Genomic DNA, 19,878 nt, shown 5'->3' on the forward strand with positions numbered 1-19,878 from the left:
AAGTAGTTGGGCAGCACAGTTGTTCAGTGGTTAGCGCTGTTGCTTTGAGGCTTGGGTCCTCGGTTCAAGTCCAACCAAGGACAACATCTGCAAGAGGTTTGTATGTTCTCCCTGTGTTTGTGTGGATCTCGTGAAACAGGCTTCCACGAGAGGTGGTGAGGTCTCCTTCAATGGAAGTCTTCATATAGAGGCTGTACAGACATCTGTCTGAGATGGTTTAGTGAATCCAGCATTGAGCAGGGGGTTGGATACGATGACCCCGGAGGTCCTTTCCAACTCTACCATTCTATGATTCTGTGATTCTATGATTCATCTGGTTTCCTTCCACACTCCAATGACATACTGATAGGGAATCTAGGTTGTGAGCCCAAAGGGGGAGAGTGATAATGATGTCTGTAAAGCACTGTAGAGTTAATATATAAATGATTAAAATAAATAATCATAATAGAGATGTCGCCATGATGCTTTTGCCATAGCTTCATATACAGTACAGACCAAAAGTTTGGACACACCTTCTCATTCAAAGATTTTTCTGTATTTTCATGACTATGAAAATTGTACATTCACACTGAAGGCATCAAATCTATGAATTAACACATGTGGAATTATATACTTAACAAAAAAGTGTGAAACAACTGAAAATATGTCTTATATTCTAGGTTCTTCAAAGTAGCCACCTTTTACTTTGATGACTGCTTTACACACTCTTGGCATTCTCTTGATGAGCTTCAAGAGGTAGTCACCGGAAATGGTTTTCACTTCACAGGTGTGCCCTGTCAGGTTTAATAAGTGGGATTTCTTGCCTTATAAATGGGGTTGGGACCATCAGTTGTGTTGTGCAGAAGTCTGGTGGATACACAGCTGATAGTCCTACTGAATAGACTGTTAGAATTTGTATTATGGCAATAAAAAAGCAGCTAAGTAAAGAAAAACGAGTGGCCATCATTACTTTAAGAAATGAAGGTCAGTCAGTGCGAAAAATTGGGAAAACTTTGAAAGTGTCCCCAAGTGCAGTTGCAAAAACCATCAAGCGCTACAAAGAAACTGGCTCACATGAGGACCGCCCCAGAAAAGGAAGACCAGGAGTCACCTCTGCTTCTGAGGATAAGTTTATCCGAGTCACCAGCCTCAGAAATCGCAGGTTAACAGCAGCTGAGATTAGAGACCAGGTCAATGCCACACAGAGTTCTAGCAGCAGACACATCTCTTCAACACCTGTTAAGAGGAGACTTTGTGCAGCAGGCCTTCATGGTAAAATAGCTGCTAGGAAACCACTGCTAAGGACAGGCAACAAGCAAAAGAGACTTGTTTGGGCTAAAGAACACAAGGAATGGACATTAGACCAGTGGAAATCTGTGCTTTGGTCTGATGAGTCCAAATTTGAGATCTTTGGTTGCAACCACCGTGTCCTTGGGCGACGCAGAAAAGGTGAACGGATGGACTCTACATGCCTGGTTCCCACCGTGAAGCATGGAGGAGGAGGTGTGATGGTGCTTTGCTGGTGACCACAGCATCTTGCAGCGGCATGCTATTCCATCCGGTTTGCGTTTAGTTGGACCATCATTTATTTTTCAACAGGACAATGACCCCAAACACACCTCCAGGCTGTGTAAGAGCTATTTGACCAAGAAGGAGAGTGATGGGGCGCTACGCCAGATGACCTGGCCTCCATAGTCACCAGACCTGAACCCAATCGAGATGGTTTGGGGTGAGCTGGACCGCAGAGTAAAAGCAAAAGGGCCGACAAGTTCTAAGCATCTCTGGGAACTCCTTCAAGATTGTTGGAAGACCATTTCCGGTGACTACCTCTTGAAGCTCATCAAGAGAATGCCAAGAGTGTGCAAAGCAGTCATCAAAGGAAAAGTTGAAGAACCTAGAATATAAGACATATTTTCAGTTGTTTCACACTTTTTTGTTAAGTATATAATTCCACATGTGTTAATTCATAGTTTTGATGCCTTCAGTGTGAATGTACAATTTTCCTAGTCATGAAAATACAGAAAAATCTTTAAATGAGAAGGTGTGTCCAAACTTTTGGTCTGTACTGTATACCAGAATGTATTATCTAGGGGGAATCCAAGTATTCAGTAGAAGAGTGGAAGACTTGAATAGCTGCAGCTGTAAAGAGACCTTACTAGTTTATAAAGACCTGTGATTTCAGCAGCATTGGTTCTGATTTAAGCAATACGTCTTTGGTTAAATGTGTAGTAGTATAGGTGGAAATTTGACTGTCCATTGCTTTTTACTCCCTTCTTCAGAATGAAAAATACATATGTAGCTAAAATAATGTTAATATTTTCCTGAAAAGGGAATAAGAAGTTCTCAATGTGCCCATAGCTTACTAGATCATGAAGTCCTGTGATCTCAGCAGCCTCAGCTCTGATTAAAGGGACAATGCTCTATAGTTTGGAAGAGGGGAAAGATGACATGTGTAATTCCAGCAATCAGACTAGTAGGCAGAGTGACTGGGTACCGGCCGCAGCTATGCTGTATCTATAATGGCAATCAGTGATAGTAACTTCCTAATGTCTCTGTTACTGTAAAAGTCAGAAGGCCGGTAAAACCTAGGATTTACCGGTCAATCTGGACATTTACCGAGGCCGTCGGTAAAAGCTCAAAATGAAAAGTAAAATTGGACTTTTACCGGTGAAGTCTTGGTAAATGTTAACATTTACTGTCGAGCGTGGTAAAAGTCAGAAATATCAGGTGTGAAGATGGAACATCTGACTTTAACCAAGCGCAGTTGGTAAATGTAGCTGAGAAGGGTGTAAGCGCAGTTGGTAAATGTGCACATTTACCACGGCTTCTTGGTAAATGTAGCTGAGATGGGTGTAATAAAATGCTGGTAGTTACTTTTACCAACACATGCTGGTAAATGTAAAGATTTACCAATTCGCCCAGGTAAAAGTCCAAAATCGTTCGTTTATATGGAATACATCTGACTTTTACCAACGCTGTTGAGAAATGTTAAGATTTACCAAGACTTCACTGGTAAAAGTCCAATTTTACTTTTCATTTTGAGCTTTTACCGACGGCCTCGGTAAATGTCCAGATTGACCGGTAAATCCTAGGTTTTGCCGGCCTTCTGACTTTTACAGTAACATCTCCACTACAAAAGACTAAGCTTTGAAGGAAAAAGCTTTGTCTAATTACTTGTTTTGAGTTTATGATGCTTTAAGCAACAAGTTGGTGCGCATCCTCATTGCACTGACCTGTCTGGGTCCCAGCTTACCTTTTACACAAATGACTAGGCGCATTTTGGTTACACCACCATTACACCTTGAGCTCAAGAGTTTATAAGCAAGCCTGAATATATGGAAAATCCTACATAATAAACCACTGAAACAGAAATCATTTACAGGGACAATTTTACAAAATGAAAAAAAAAGTAATAAAACTTTACATATTTAACCTAGCATTAATGATTAAAGAACACTACACATAACAAATGCGCAATAAAAAAAAACTTAAATCACAAATAAAGCTAATAAAGCCATTTCCTTCATCTTCATCTCTACTGTCATATATCTGGCTTTTAGATAACTTGCTGCAGCAGAAGCCTCCCTCATTATTTCAGGAAGATGTAAAAAAATCCTGCAGACTGACAGTCTTCTTGTTACTTTTATCATTCATTTACTGTATATGTTTAGTCTTCCTGTAAAACCTAATTATACCACAAAAGCTGGTTCTCTAAACATGAGAGTGAATAGGGGAACAAAGCCCTAGATAAACTGTACTAAGACTGAAATCACACATACAGGATTTTGTTGTGTTTTTTTTTTACAAAGCCAAGAGTGAATCCAAAAAAAGGAAATGCAAAAAGAAAGTATTAAAGTTTTCCACCCCAAGGCAATCTTTCAGCAAGCAGTGCAGCTTGTCGAATGCTAATAGTGTATAATACACACACTGTTAGGCCTCGCTCCCACTTGCGTATAAAATCGGCAAGTGCAATGTGATAAAAAAAAAATTGCATAGCACTTGCACCAATGTTAATCAATAAGGCAATATTCTGCAGGCTGCGATGGCTGCGCATATCAGACGAGACTCGCCAATCTCGTCTAGGAGGACGAGAAAATTTTTTTACGGCACACGGACCATGTGTATGGCGTCCGATTTTATGCACACATCTCAAATGAACCATGAAATTTCATCAGTCACATACAGTGAATTCACAGCCAGAACCCTCAGAATAGATAGATACATGGATAGAATAGATAGATATCCTGTAGATATATAATTTCACAAGTATCTGTATATAATAAACTTTCACCCTTTAGTGCCTTTCATGTGGCACTAAAGGGTGTTTAGCTGTGTTTAACCTAATAAACAAATAAAAAAAATGATGTGGGCCGCCCCCCCTATTTTTGATAACCAGCAAAGGCAAAGCAGAAAGCTGCGGGCTGATATTATTAGGTTGGGAAGGTCCCTGGTTATTGGGCCTCTCCCAGCCTAAAAATACCAGCCCGCAGCTGCCCCAGAAGTGGCACATCACATGAGATGCGAAAATTCTGGCGCTTTGCCCAGCTCTTCCCGATTGACCTGGTGCGGTGGCAATTGGGGTAATGGTAGTTGGGGTTGATATAAGCGATTTGTCAAAAATCACAGCTGGCATCACATCAAGCTCTGAGGTTAGTAATGGAGAAGTGTCTGTCAGACAACCCCATTACTAAGCCAGTAATCAAAAAATAAAAACACACAAGCAAAAAAATACTTTATTTGAAAAAAATCTTCTCGACATTTTCCCTGGTTCCCCAATGTATTAAAAAAAAGCCATGCAGGTCCGCCATAGTCCAGGGAATCCGCTATAGTCCACAAATGGAATTCTGGAAAACATAAAAAGAGAGAAATAAACAAGACACTGTCCCTCATTCACCAATTTATTAAGAAACAAAAAGTTTTGATACAGGACCAATATAGTCCTTGGTATTCCCCCGAATCCAACATCCAAAGGCCATGGAGCCTTGTTCAGAGAACGAAGCCCCATAGGCTGTAGCAGCAGCCACTCCGGGTCCCACTTGCGCTCCGCGAGACCCTGTGGCTCTGAACAGCGGTGACTTCAGTAACTATACCACTCATCAGAGTCGCTGGGTCACGCTGCGCTCTATGAGACTTGGCGACTCTGATGAGCGGTATAGTTACTGACGTCACGGCTGTTCAGAGCTGCCGAGTCTCACAGTGCACAGCAGGAAACTGTGCCGCTGCTGCTACAGTCTATGGAGCTTCATTCTCGGAATGAGGCTCAATAGCATTTCGATGTCAGATTCGGGGATCATCGTGGGAATGCCAAGGACGTCAGACCTGCATGGGAACTAGTGATGAGCGAGAACTAAAATGCTCGGGTACGCGTTGCTCGGGTCGAGCAAATTGGAATGCTCGAATGCTCGGTCCGAGCAACGATCCCAATGTAAGTCTATGGGAAACTCGAGCATTTTTCCGGCGCCCCCCCCCCCGGTGGTCTGCAGAGGGCCTAAAAATTGCCCAAATCGATGGGAACAGTGGTCAAATGACATGGGAACAGCATGGGGAAGGCCCCTGGAAGCATCTCTGACTCCCAGGTCACTGCTGTTATCAATGTTGTCAGAGTATTATGCCACTTTTACGGACTCACAATAAAACATACAAAAATGAAACCAAAATGGATTTTCCTGGGAAAAATGTTAAGGAACATCCTTTCCAGGTTAATGACTTGTATATAAGGCAAAATAAATAACCAAAAACAAAAATGCTCCTCCACACCTTGGGCTATGTTCACACGTAGCATTTTTGATGCGTTTTTGCACTTTTGCATTGCTTTCAACGGTGAAAAATACATTCACCGGTAAATGTCATTTTAACATTTTACAACCTTATCTGGCCATGTGGTGTGTGAGACATCATCAGACACATCCTGTTTAATTTATGAAGGAGGGACTCTGAAAGTCACAAAGCCTATTTTTATAGGGCCATCATGCAGCCCTTACTATTCTTAAAGGGCCAGCATTCGAACCTCACTTTTGTTAGAGGGCCATCAGCCAGCTATGCTTTGTTGTTCTCATTATTAAAGAGTGGGTCTCCTATACTGTTATTGCGTATGCAGTGACTGCAAGGGCTGCCAAAAATTTGGATGCACCCCAATACCCCTTTGAAGAGACATAGAGGAGGGCCTCAGTAAAAAAAAAATGTTCCCATTATAAAGGACTGGGTCTCCTATAGTGGTAATGGCCATGCTGTGACTGCAAGAGCTGCCAAAATTTGGGAAAAACCCCAATAACAATTTAAAGACACATAGAGGTGGGCCACAGTAACGACATGTTCCCATTAGAAAGAAGCGGTTCTGCTATCCAGTTATAGGGTATGCAGTGAGTACAAGGGCTGCCAAAATTTAGGAAAGACCCCAATAACAATTTAAAGATACATAGAGGTGAGCCTCAGTAATGACATGTTCTTAGAAAGAAGCGGTTCTGCTATCCAGTTATAGGATATGCAGTGAGTACAACTGCTGCCAAAAATTTGGAGGAATTCCAATGCCCTTTGCAAGAGATGTAAAGGACGGAGGGCGTCCTGAAAACAATGTTCCCATTATTAGGAAATGGGTCTCCCATACTGTTTGCCTATGAAGTGAATGCAACGGCTGCCAAAAATTTGGAGGAACTCCAATGCCCCTTGCAAGAGACGTAGATATGGTGATATGGTGGTGATAGGGTGGTGGAGGATGAGGAGAAGAAGGAGGACAAGAGCAAATAGACAAAATCAGGAAGCCTATACCCATATGTGGGTGTGAACACAGAGGTGCATGGGAATAGAGTTAGACCTCCCAAAAAAAAGACACTGTATTTGAGTTTATGTTACGCTGCTATCATTCGGTGGTGTTGAGAAGTCTGGCCCAATCCAGCCCTTGTTCATTTTTATAAGAGTCAACCTGTCAGCATTTTCAGTTGACAGGCGGATGCGCCTATCAGTTATAATTCCACCAGCGGCACTAAAAACCCACTCTGACAAAACACTAGCGGCAGGGCAGGCCAGGACCTCCAAGGAGTAGAGAGCCAGTTCATGCCACATGTCCAGCTTGGATACTCAATAATTCTAAATCACAGAGGATTCACAGAGGATGTTGGTACGGTCGGCAAGATACTCCCTCAGCATCTTCCGAAACTTTTCCCTCCTTGTGAGAGTACCCCACGCCTCACGGCCTGTGCGATGGGAGGGTCTGAGAAAACCGTCCCAGAACTTTGACAGTGTTCCACTGTCTCTGCTGGATTGGATTTGTGTCTCTCTCGCCTGTACTCCTTGGTTGTCCAATGAACTGTGACTTCTGCCATCAGCGTTTTCAGATGGGAATTTTTTTAACAATTCAGCAACAAGGGCCTTCTGGTACTGCCCCATTTTATTTGGCCTGTCTGGCACGGGAATAAGAGACAGAAAGTTCTCCTTGTAGCATGGGTCTAGAAGTGTCACCAACCAGTAATGACTGTCACTCAAAATTTGGACATCGCGAGGGTCACAGGAAAGGCAGCGTAACATAAACTCAGCCATGTGGGCCAGACTGCTAACAGGCAGGACTTCGGTGTCCTCACCAAGAGGACGACTGACCATGCTCTGACCATGCTCTCCTCCTCCTCCTCCCAGTCCTCAGGCCATCCACGCTGAACAGACGGTATGACAGTTATGCAGGTAGTACTGTCTATAGCTCAGAAAACTAGCTCCTGTTCTTCCTCCTCCTCCTCCTCGTTGTCACCCAATCCACGTTGGGATGAGATGAGGCTGGGGTGTGTGGAATCACCCGTGTTCCATTACATCCTGCTCCGCCTGCAATGCATCCTCTTTAATTGTGAGCAGAGAGCATTTCAGAAGACAGAGAAGCACTATCTTGGTGGAATCCTCAAAATTTTGGAGGATGGTACAGATGTCTGATATCCATGTCCACTCCTGAGGTCTTATGTGTGGAGTCTGGCCTGAATACCGACAGCCTTGTTGATGCTGGTAGTCAACACAACTGCCCTCTTCTGCTCACAAATTCTTTCCAACATCTGCAATGTAGAGTTCCAACACGTGGGGACATCGCACACCAGTCGGTGAGCTGGAAGCTGCAAACACTGCTGAAGCACGGCAAATGCGGCAGAAGCTGTAGCTGACTTTCTAAAATGGGCACACATGCAGCGTACTTTGACAAGCAGATCCGGCAGATCTGGGTAGGTTTTGAGAAACCGCTGAACCACGAGGTTAAGCTCATGGGCCAGGCATGGTACGTGTGTGAGCTTGCCTCGTTTCAGACCCGCCACCAGGTTTTGGCCATTGTTACACACGACCATGCCTGGCTATAGGGTCAGCGGTGTCAGCCACAGATCTGCCTACTCTTTCAGAGCTGTCTACAACTCTTCAGCATTGTGCGGTTTGTCACCTAAGCATATTAGCTTCAGCAAAGCCTGTTGCCACTTGATCGAGGCAGTGCTGCAGTGCTTCCAGCTGTCAACTGATGTGGTCATTTCGGAGATGAAGTTTGAAGAGGAGGAGGGGGAGGATTAGGTGCAGGAGCTGTAGAATGTGGGGGCAACCCTGATTAACCCTAGGCCCACAATCCTCGGTGCCAGGGAGGATGTGTTCCGTCCCCAGATCCGACTGGGTCCCGGCTTCCACTATATTAACCCAGTGCGCCATCAGCGAGATGTACCGTCCCTGCCCACAAGCACTTGTCCACGTGTCTATGGTTAGGTGGACTTTCCCAGTAACTGCGTTGTTGAGGGCACGGCTTATGTTGTGGGACACATGCTCGTGTAATGCGGGGACGGCACACCGTTAGAAATAGTGGTGGCTCAGGACTGAGTACCAAGGGATGGCCGCTGCCATCAGGTTGCGGAAAGATTCCGTCTCCACGAGCCTAAAAGGCAACATTTTGAGCACAAACAATCACGAAATGTGGGAATTTAATAGTGTGGCCTGTGGGGTGTTGGCAGCATATTTGCGTTTGCATTCCAAGGACTGGGGTAGGGACAACTGAACGCTGTGCTGGGACAAGGACGTGTTTGCTGATGATGCTAGTTGAGAGTGTGCAACGACAGGTGCAGAGCGGGATTAGCGTGCACGCACAACAGCGGAACAAGCAGTGGTGTCACCCGTAGACACCGTTTCTGGACCCTGGGGTTCGGCCCACAAAGTCGGGTGCTTTGCTGCCATGTGCCTGATCATGCTGGTGTTGGTCAGGCTGGTAGTTTTGCTAACCCTGCTGATGCTGGCCTGACAGGTGGTGCAAACGGCCTTTCTGGGGTTACCTGCGGAGTCTTTAAAAAACAACCAGACTCGGGAAGACCTAACAGTTGTACTGGCAACTTCCGTCGTGTTACGGGGAACGCTTTCCCGTCTTGTGTCTGCGGCCACCACACTGCTTCTTCCTGCCAGTTGTGGTGCTACGCTTCCCTTCACCTGCATGCTGCTGTCCTCACTCTGCATGTCCACCTGCCAGGTTGGGTCAGTTACTATATCATCCATCACCTCGTCTTCCACTTCCGCACCCTGGTCCTACTCCTGACTTTCTGGCAATTGTGTCTCATTATCATCCACCTCTTGCGACAGTAATTTCACTTTCCCACCGTTGCCTTCGTGTGACCGTGGCTGCTCAAATATTTGGGCATCGCTACACGCGTTCTCCTCTTCATCCGCTTGAAGCTGGCCAGGCGAGAAGCCCAAATCTATAAATGGAAAAGTGAACAGCTCTTCTGAGTGTCCAAGTGTGGGATCAGTTGTCTCTGGGCACTCGGCATGGTGGGAGGAAGGAGGATCAAGGTTAGGAATATGCGGTCCAGACTCACTGCTACTGAGACTTGACCGTGTCGAAGACAGGGTGGTGGTGGTGGCAAAGTGCCTGGAGCATTATCTGCTATCCAACCAACAACCTTTTGACACTGCTCTGTGTTCAATAGTGGTGTGCTGCGGTCCCCTAGTAATTGGGACAGGAAGGTCGAGAGACAAGATGTGGGTGCTTGTTGTGGCACAATTCCAGCTTGCCCATGACCACGGCCTTGCCACGCACCTTGCCCATTTTAAATGGAGGACAATATTTTCCACATTCACTACAAATGGCTGGATTTGAACCGCAGTTATATGTGATACGTCTGACGGAGAACCACGGTTTTAAATAGCGGGCTTGTAATTTACTAATACTATTCTTCACAGCAACCTCGTGTAAATAGCTTCGCTGACACACTGCAACAAAATGTAAATGGAAGTCAGAAATGGCTGAATTTGGAACACAGTTTTATGTGATACGTCTGACGGAGAACCACGGTTTTAAAAAATGGGCCTGTAGTTTACTAATACTATTCTTCACAGCGACCTTGAGTGAATAGCTTCACTGACACACTGCAACAAAATGGAAATGAAGGCCAATATTTTCCACGTTCAGTTCAAATTTCTGGATTTTTATCGCTGTAATATGGAAAAGATCTGCTTGTATTCTGCAGTGCTAACAAGCAAATGGAGCAGAAAAATGGTGTACTCTGGTTTGCTTTTTAAGCAAATAACCAGGATTAAGATAAAAAAAAAAATTAGCCCTGGCCCCTGATATCTGGGGCCATGTGTACAAATATCTGTCACAGAAGCAGCAGACAAAACGTGCAATGGACCCTCTTGTGCTGTATGCACTGCAGTCTGCCACATACCCTACCTCCCTGCCTAATATGCAGGGCGGGGACCCGAGCTCCTGCCCGAGCAACCTGGTAATACTCGCTGAGCTTGTCGAGCACTGTGATGCTTGGGTGAGTACCGAGTAGTGGCGAGCACGTTCGCTCATCACTAGTATGAACTTTTTGTTTTCTAATAAATTGGTGAACGATGGACACTGTCTTGTCTTTATCCCTCTCTTTTTATGTTTCTCAGGTTTCCATTTGTGGACTACGGCGGATTCGGTGGACTACAGCGGATTCCTTGTACTACAGTGGGCATGCATGCCTTTTTTTAATAAATTGGGGAACCAGGGAAAGTGTCGGGAAGTGTTTTTTCAAATAAAGTATTTTTTTCTGTGTGTGTTTTTATTTTTTGATTACTGGGTTAGTAATGGGGATGTCTGAGAGACACCTCTGCATTACTAACACCAGGGCTGGATGCCAGCTGTGATTTTTGACAAAGCACAGCTGACATCAACCCCAACTACCATTACCCCGATTGCCACTTCACCAGGGCAATCAGGAAGAGCCGTGTAAAGCGCCATCTATTATGATGTGCCACTTCTGTAGTGACTGCGGGCTGGGATTTTTAGGCTGGGTAGGTCCTAATAACCAGGGACCTTCCCAGCCTGATAATATCAGGTCCCAGCTGTCTGCTTTACCTTTGCTGGTTATCTAAAATAGGGGGGACCCCATGTCATTTTTTTAAATGATTTATTAATTAGGTTAGACAAAGCTAAACACCATTTAGTTCCACATGAAAGGCACTAAAGGGTGAAAGTTCATTATATGTAGGGAGCTTGTGAAATTATATATCCACAGGACATCTATTATATATTTAATATCTTTATATCGTAAATCTATATATATATACATATATCTTTATATAAGATTGCTTTACTAGGTTTGTAAACTAGCTTTAAGTTACATAGAGTATTACAGTATGTAAAAGATGATGTTAAAACGGATTGCATACGCATGTCATAGGGATGTCATATGGATGGTAGGTGAGGAAAAAAAATCATACTTGCATTGCACCCGCATGACATATGGAGTAGCATACAAAGGACACTCGCATGACACTCGCCCAACTTTTCAGGATGAACAGTGAAGCGATTTTTTTATATGCAGATGTGAGTGAGGCCTTAGGTTTCGGCTCTACTAGCCAGCTCAAACTGTCATAACGTGACTACTGGTGTGCGATTTGTATACTTGCAATCACATGCCGACTAGCTTCTCATCTGCTGCTCTTAATGGTTATCCACATATTTGCCATCGCATACTTGTGGTCACATGACAACCACTTGAACCAGTAAGCAAAGCCGAATCCTGACAGTGTGTACATGACACACTGTTGGTATTTGGCCAGTTGCACTGATTGTTGAAAGTTGGCCTTGGGGTGGAAAATGCATTTAATACTTTGTAGCATTACCTCTGTTTGGTGGACCATAAAAAAATAAGGCAGTGACATTTTTCATTCATCATTAAATTGGATCTATTACCAAGCTGTACAGACATTAGTTCCTTACATGATGCAGATGTTGCTGCCACTTTATACAACACCACAACAGCTGCAGCTCTTGATTCGGTCGCCCCCCCTCACACATACCAAAGCTCGCACAATCAACAGACAACCCTGGCACACCAGCCTAACTAAAGAACTGCGATGGGCCTCCAGGGTTGCTGAGTGTAGATGGAAACGGTCCCACTCCAATGAGCACTTCATCGCATTCAAACAGTCCCTCACTACCTTCAAGTCCACACATACATACTTCTCATCTCTCATATCCTCCCTGTCTCACAACCCCAAACAACTATTCAACACCTTCAATTCTCTCCTCCGTCCTCCAGTGCCTCCTTCCTCTCCTCTTATTTCAGCCGAAGACTTTGCCTCATTCTTCAAACAGAAGATTGACACCATCAGACAAAGCTTTTGCCTAAAGCCCCCACAGCCCCTCCCCACACCTACTCAACCCTCCTCCTCCAAAACCACATTCTCCACCATTATGGAAGATCAACTTTCCTCTTTACTCTCCAAATCACACCTCACCACCTGTAAACTTGACCCAATCCCGTCCCACCTCATCCCAAACCTTACCACTATCTTCATCCCAGCCCTAGCCCACCTCTTCAACTTGTCACTAACAACTGGTGTCTTCCCCTCATGCTTCAAACATGCCTCAATCACACCCATCCTCAAAAAGCCCTCCCTTGACCCATCCTCTCTGTCTAGCTATCGCCCCATATCACTTCTCCCCTATGCCTCAAAACTACTGGAACAACATGTCCATTCTGATCTGTCCTCCCACCTCTCCTCCTGCTCCCTCTTCGACCGCCTACAATCTGGTTTCCGACCGCACCATTCTACTGAGACTGCACTGACCAAAGTTACCAACGACCTACTAACCGCCAAATCTAAGCGACACTATTCTGTCCTCCTCCTCCTAGACCTGTCATCTGCCTTCGACACAGTGGACCATTCCCTCTTACTACAGATTCTCTCATCTCTCGGCATCACAGACTTGGCCCTATCCTGGATCTCCTCATACCTAACAGACAGGATATTGAGTGTCTCCCACTCACACACCACCTCCTCATCTCACCCCCTATCTGTCGGTGTCCCCCAAGGTTCAGTTCTAGGACCCCTGCTCTTCTCCATCTACACCTTAGGCCTGGGACAGCTCATAGAGTCTCATGGCTTTCATTATCACCACTATGCTGACGACACACAGATCTACCTCTCCTGACCTGATATCACCTCCTTACTAACCAAAATCCCACAATGTCTGTCTGCTATTTCATCCTTCTTCTCTGCTAGATTTCTAAAACTTAACATGGACAAAACAGAATTCATCATCTTTCCGCCATCTCATTCAACCCCCCCAACTGACCTATCCATCATAGTCAATGGCTGCCCACTCTCCCCAGTCCATCAAGATCGCTGCCTTGCGGTAACCCTAGACTCTGAACTCTCCTTCAAACCACATATTCAAGCCCTTTCCACTTCCTGCCGACTCCAACTCAAAAATATCTCCCGGATCCGCACTTTCCTCAAGCATGAATCTGCAAAAACATTAATGCACGCCCTCATCATCTCCCGCCTTGACTACTGCAACCTCCTGCTCTGTGGCCTCCCTTCCAACACTCTCGCACCCCTCCAATCCATCCTAAACTCTGCTGCCCGACTAATCCACCTGTCCCCCCGCTATTCCCCGGCCTCTCCTCTCTGTCAATCTCTTCACTGGCTCCCCATTGCTCAGAGACTCCAGTTCAAAACCCTAACCATGGCATACAAAGCCATTCACAACCTGTCTCCTCCATACATCTGTGACCTAGTCTCCCGCTACATACCCGCACGCAACCTCCGATCCTCACAAGATCTCCTTCTCTACTCCCCTCTAATCTCCTCCTCCCACAATCGCATACAAGATTTCTCCCGTGCTTCCCCTCTACTCTGGAACTCTCTACCCCAACACATCAGACTCTCGTCGACCGTGGAAACCTTCAAAAAGAGCCTGAAGACCCACCTCTTCTGACAAGCCTACAACCTGCAGTAACCACCACTCCACAAATAATGCTGCACGACCAGCTCTACCCTCACCTACTGTATCCTCACCCATCCCTTGTAGACTGTGAGCCCTCGCAGGCAGGGTCCTCGCTCCTCCTGTACCAGTCGCTGTCACATTGTGCTCAAGATTATTGTAATTGTTCTTGTATGTATACCCCTTCTTCACATGTACAGTGCCATGGAATAAATGGCGCTATAATAATAAATAATAATAATAATAAGCTGTACAATATAATCTAAATAAATAAATATCTTAGACCTGATGTAGCTGGTGTACCTACTTTGAAAGTCTTGTAGAGAAAAAAAAGGGGGGACAAGCGCACAAAGGGTGATATTGAAAGGTACAGATGAGAAGAGAGTTATGGAGTTGTGACAACTCCAATAATTGCCCATGAATATTACAGCTGCTGCCGTCCCATCGGCAAAAGAAAGGTAAGACCCTCTTTTGCATATCGATTAGTAAAAAATGGAGGTTGATGTTTCAAAGTAGACAAAGCTGCAGTAGAGAGGATACAGTTCCAGAATGGAATATTAATTTCATAATTTTATTTTTACTAGTTTCGTGCCTTAATGACCCAGCTGTTCTTGAAAAAAGGGCTCGGTGCGATACGCGTCAAAAAAAAAATAAATGAAAAGACTATTCCATTCTAGAACTGCAGCGTTGTCTACTTTGAAACATCAATCTCCATTTTTTTTACTTTGATAATCGGTCAGAATTGCAGAATATTGCGTGGTGTAGACGTTTTTTACATGATATTAAAATAAGCTGGGCTAAAATTCTCATTTTAATGAATGTGAAATTTTTCAAAAAGGATTATACTGACGCTCTGTCAAATAATTAGTAGTTTAATTACTTATTTATGCGGTTTATAAAGTGAAAGTTAATGACAAACCCAATTTAATGGGGTTTTTTTTGCATAGAAATAATATTTGCAACCACATATAAATATTTTTGGCAAGTAAATTATCATAAAATTTAAAATCATCCTTTAAAAGATGAACTCAGAATTAATTGGACAATTTCTATGCAATAATTAATTAAAGGCCTGGAAACATGAAAATCACATTGGGTGTGGGGGATATACGGAGGATAGTGGATAGTCCAAGTGTAAGCTGCAGAATTCAATGGGACTGGTTTGGTGCCATAATTCAGTAATTTAGTGATTGAAGTTAGTGGCTTGTTTGGTTAACCCAGCATTAAATATTATTGAAGGGGAATATTATAGTAATCTGTCTATGAGGGCAGAGAACTTACAACTTCCAGATGTTTAACTGCTTAGCACATCCTAAAAAAGATATAATGTGTCATTATCCGGCTTCTGAATAGTCATTGCATTGCTGCCCAAGAAACGCGTCCAAATGTGTCTTTGTTACATTTTTTGCATTGATTATTGTTTTTCCAGCTACTTGCCAACGATAATTGTAATAATTTATTCTATGAAAAATGGCCTAAGTGCTCCCAGTATGAAAGAATACATTGTGGATATAAAAGATGAAACGGAGTCACAGGAGTAAAGATATCCGAAATAATTTGTGATGTTTCAAACAACTGTATGTGGAAGTAATTTAACAGGCGCTTAAAAGACAAAGCCTGGCACTGTTCTGATGTATAGTGCGGAATGTAAAACAGGGAACGTTTACTCCGAGGGACTGTAAAATTGAGAGACGATACTGTACGTTGCATATATTTAAAGACTACAGGAATGTTTTAGCAGCAATTAGGAGAATGGTTGGAGAGGGGCAGTAAAAGTTTTCTGCAAATAATTACATGTCTGCACCTTACGCTACATGCTGTGGCACGCTTACAGGAGGGGCAGAGGTGGCTTTTGTACCCACAGCCATGAAAGAGGTGGCACCTCTGTTTTACACCTCATTCAGACTTTTTTCTATACAAGAAGAACAGATTGATTTTTTTCAGCATTTTGGATTAGATTTTCATCCGTTTTGTTGAAAGTTTGGTCCATTTCGACCACCAGTGTGGCATCTGTTAGCTTCTCCTACCCGTTAAACAGTGAAACCGGCCAGCACATGGATATCATCTGTATGCTGTCTGGTTTTTTTAGATGGTTCCATTCATTTGAAGGAGTTAGTTGTTCTGTGACTCAGATCCAAAAGGGACTTTTCTGCAATTTTTTTTTTTTTTTTGAGGACACCCGGTCCAGAAAAAACACAGACATGTGAATAGCTCCAAAGACTATATATATAATTTGCACATGTTCTATCAGAGAACAACACTTATAGAACACATAGAGGGAAAAATGGATGTCTCAATGAGGCCTCCAACAGGAAACTGTAGAACAGTAAAGTGATGAAGGCAAACCTACAACAACAATGGACATTTGTAATGAGCTTTTCTCACAATGGACCGAAAGCACATTTGGAGAGTAAAGTAGTCTATTTGGTTTAATGTCTGATGCTGAGGGCAAGTTTATTTGTCTTTAGACGCCAAACTGAACAGGTGCTTCTTGAGTCATGATTCAAATATGTCCAAGGATGATATCGTTCTGATTGATCCAGGTAATGAGTTCCAGAGAGAGGGGGCTGTGTAACAAAAGGATCTGCCTCGAAATGTTGTAAGCTGGATCCGGTGTATGGACAGTCTATTAGTACTTGCTGATCTGAGTCGTCAGCAAGGATAGGGCTTCAGTAGATCCCTCAAACAGCTGGGGCCTAAGTTGCTCACGGCTTTCAAGGTCATAAGGCAAATTTCAAAAGTTGTTCTCCATTTTTCTGGCAGCCAGTGCAATGTACAGAGGATTGGTGTTATTGGAGAATGTCCAGATTGATTGGTCAACAACCTAGCTGCTGTGTTTAGGACTAAAGGTGGTGTATTGCTTTATCTGGGAGGCCTATGTATAGGGCATTACAGTACTCCAGCCAGTAATCCAACCAGGAAGTTATGGCACCATGCACCAGTGTTGACAGGTCTTCAGCTGGAATGAGATGTTTAATTTTGACAGTGTTCCTCAGATGGAAAAATAAAGAATTAATGACGACTGATATTTGTCTCCATAAATAATTTCACCCAAATTGCATACCTAGACTGAGTTTTGAAGGATAGTGATTCCAAGAGATAGAGGTGTTTGGATTGAAGGTTGCCATTTTACTTGTTAGGCAATGACCTCAGACCAAAAGAACCTCCGTTTTATCAGGGTTCAGGTTCAGTCGAGCTACCGCTCTGCCTATTATACATGGTACTTTGGAATTCAGCTACACCTGTTGGGAGCTGCGGACACTAACAGTGAAGGGACCTTCTCTAGGTCGTGTGTTTGGGCCTCCGTATGATGCCCAACCTGCAAATACAAAGATATGCACACATTAATACATTACACATGGTTTTACATATTAAGCATACTTATACACTGTGTGCAGAATTATTAGTGAGTATTTTGACCATATCCGAGTTTTTATGTAGATTTTCCAACTCCAAGCTGTGTAAACCTGAAGGCTTATTGGACGAAGCAGATCAGGTGATGTGTATTTGTGTAATGAGGGAGGATGTCTCCTAAGGATATCACCACCCACCATCAAGGTGGGCAGCATTATTAGGCAGCTTGTTTTCCTCAGGTTAATGGCCAAAAAAAAAAGAAATTTAACTGACTGAATAGTAAAAAATTGTTAAAAATCGAACAGTAGGCAGAGGGATGCAGCACACTGGCAGACACAGACAGAACAAAAGCCCATGTGCAAGAACAATATATGGGCCCCGTGAAATCCATCATAATGCACGATTACACCTGCTTTTGAGGTCAAAATGGGCCGCGCAGATTGCACCAGTGAAATGTCCGCTCCTAATGCAGCGCTCTTGAATTTACTAAGATATTGAGGCGTGATTACAGAAACATCAGAAGTTTTGTTGAAAATAGTCAAAAATGTTGCAAAAAAATGTGTTGAGAAAAAAGGACACACATTAACTACTAAAGATTTGAGAAGAAACAAAATGTGAGCGACGAGGAAGCCATTATCCCCCAGTGCTGACATATTCCAGAACCTCCCTGGATGTGCAGAAGCATACCTCCCAACTTTTGAAGAACAGAAAGAGGGACAAATTTTGGCCACGCCCCTGGTTACACCCCAATCCACGCCCATTTACCATTAATTTCTCCCCCGACAGGAGGAGTTGTGAAAGGGGCGCTGGTAATGGCGTAGACCCAAATCCAGGACTGTCCATTGTATCCGGGACGGTTGGGACTAGAGATGAGCGGATGGATTCCCAGGTCTCTGGTCCAGTGTCCAGGTCAGTGGTACCTGGCGGTTGGACAGGAGGCCATGAATCTCTAAACATCCCGGCATCCCTGGCGGCTTTTGATCACCCACGGCAGCGCGACGTCATCTGTGCGTCCCTCTTCTCTCTAATAGGAACTTGAGGATTATTTTTTGTTCCCTCATTCAAGGTCGGAGCCGCAAGAACTTTCTCATCTTTCTGCAGCTTCCTTATATGACATCTGGCTTTTTTGTGTCTGTAAGGTCATGTTCATATGTTGCAGAATAATTGTGTGTTTTGTTTTCTGCAGATGTTCGCACCAAACTACACAATAACAATCTTCTTCCCCTTATTTGATGCATTTCTGGTGCAGATATGAAGCCGCATCTTTAATGTGTTTTTTTATAGTACAGAAAATCTTTGATTCTTAAGTTAAAAAAGTAACTAATTTTTTTTTTAGGCTATGTGCCCACGATCAGGAATAGCAGTGTTTTGGATGCAGCATATTTTTGCTGCGTCCAAAATGCTGCATTCTAATAAACACATGTGTTTTAGTTACTATGCAGATTTACCGCATCTAATGACAGTCTACTTGCAGCAGAAATGACTCGCCCCCTGGGCCGTGGGGCACTATGGGAGTAGTAGTGGCAACCCGGTTCCGTGGCTCAGGGTGCTCAGGCCAGTAGTAGTCCGCTATGTGCTGTTGATTATGTCCGACTACGCCACCCGTGGATTTGCGGTCATTAGGAACCGCCGCTGCAAGGCAGACCGCTGGGGCTGATGATGTATGCAGCTGGGATGGTGTGACTCCCCACGGGAAGAGTGCGGCCCCAGGGCAGTGTAGTGGATGGTGGGAGTGATGGTGGTGAGAGTCCCAGTGCTGATAGTGCTGGAGGAGCAAGGAGCACACAGACGACAGGTTGCAGTCCAGGGTCTTTACTAGAACAGGTAAACTGACCCACAAACAGTCCCGGCTAGGAGGGGACCTGGATGTCTGAGAGCAATTGGGAAATTGGCCCTGGTCAGGGTGAGGGTGTAGGCCTACCGTGCTTTCTGTGCTCCTTCTGGCTATCTCCTCCTGATAGGGTAACAGCCCACGGTCCGAGCTCACCGTGTATTCTCGCCTGTATGGCCTGCAACGTGGGTTCCTTTCTGCTCCCGGCCTGGTACGGCTTTGCTGGTCCCTTCTGTTGTGGCAGAGCCTCCAGGCTTCTTAGGCCAAGGAATATACAGTCCCCTGCGGACTGGTTATCTGCTGTAGGATGTGGAATCCTCCCAGCCTCAAACACCAAAGTCTGGTAAATTAAGTCCTTTATCTGCCTAGACAGGCTCTCTTCGCCTCTTGTCTCTGGCTTGTGGCTCTCCTCCTGCCACACTTCCTCTTAGGTGCAATACAACTTTCTGTCCCTGCTCTGCTCTGGGACAAGTCTCAGTCCTGAGACAGGTCGTCCAGTTCTCCCTAACCCTGCCCT

This window comes from Phyllobates terribilis, unplaced genomic scaffold, assembly GCF_046119375.1.
Source record: "Phyllobates terribilis strain yellow unplaced genomic scaffold, ASM4611937v1 Scaffold_2__4_contigs__length_985480577, whole genome shotgun sequence".
Lineage (NCBI taxonomy): Eukaryota > Metazoa > Chordata > Amphibia > Anura > Dendrobatidae > Phyllobates > Phyllobates terribilis.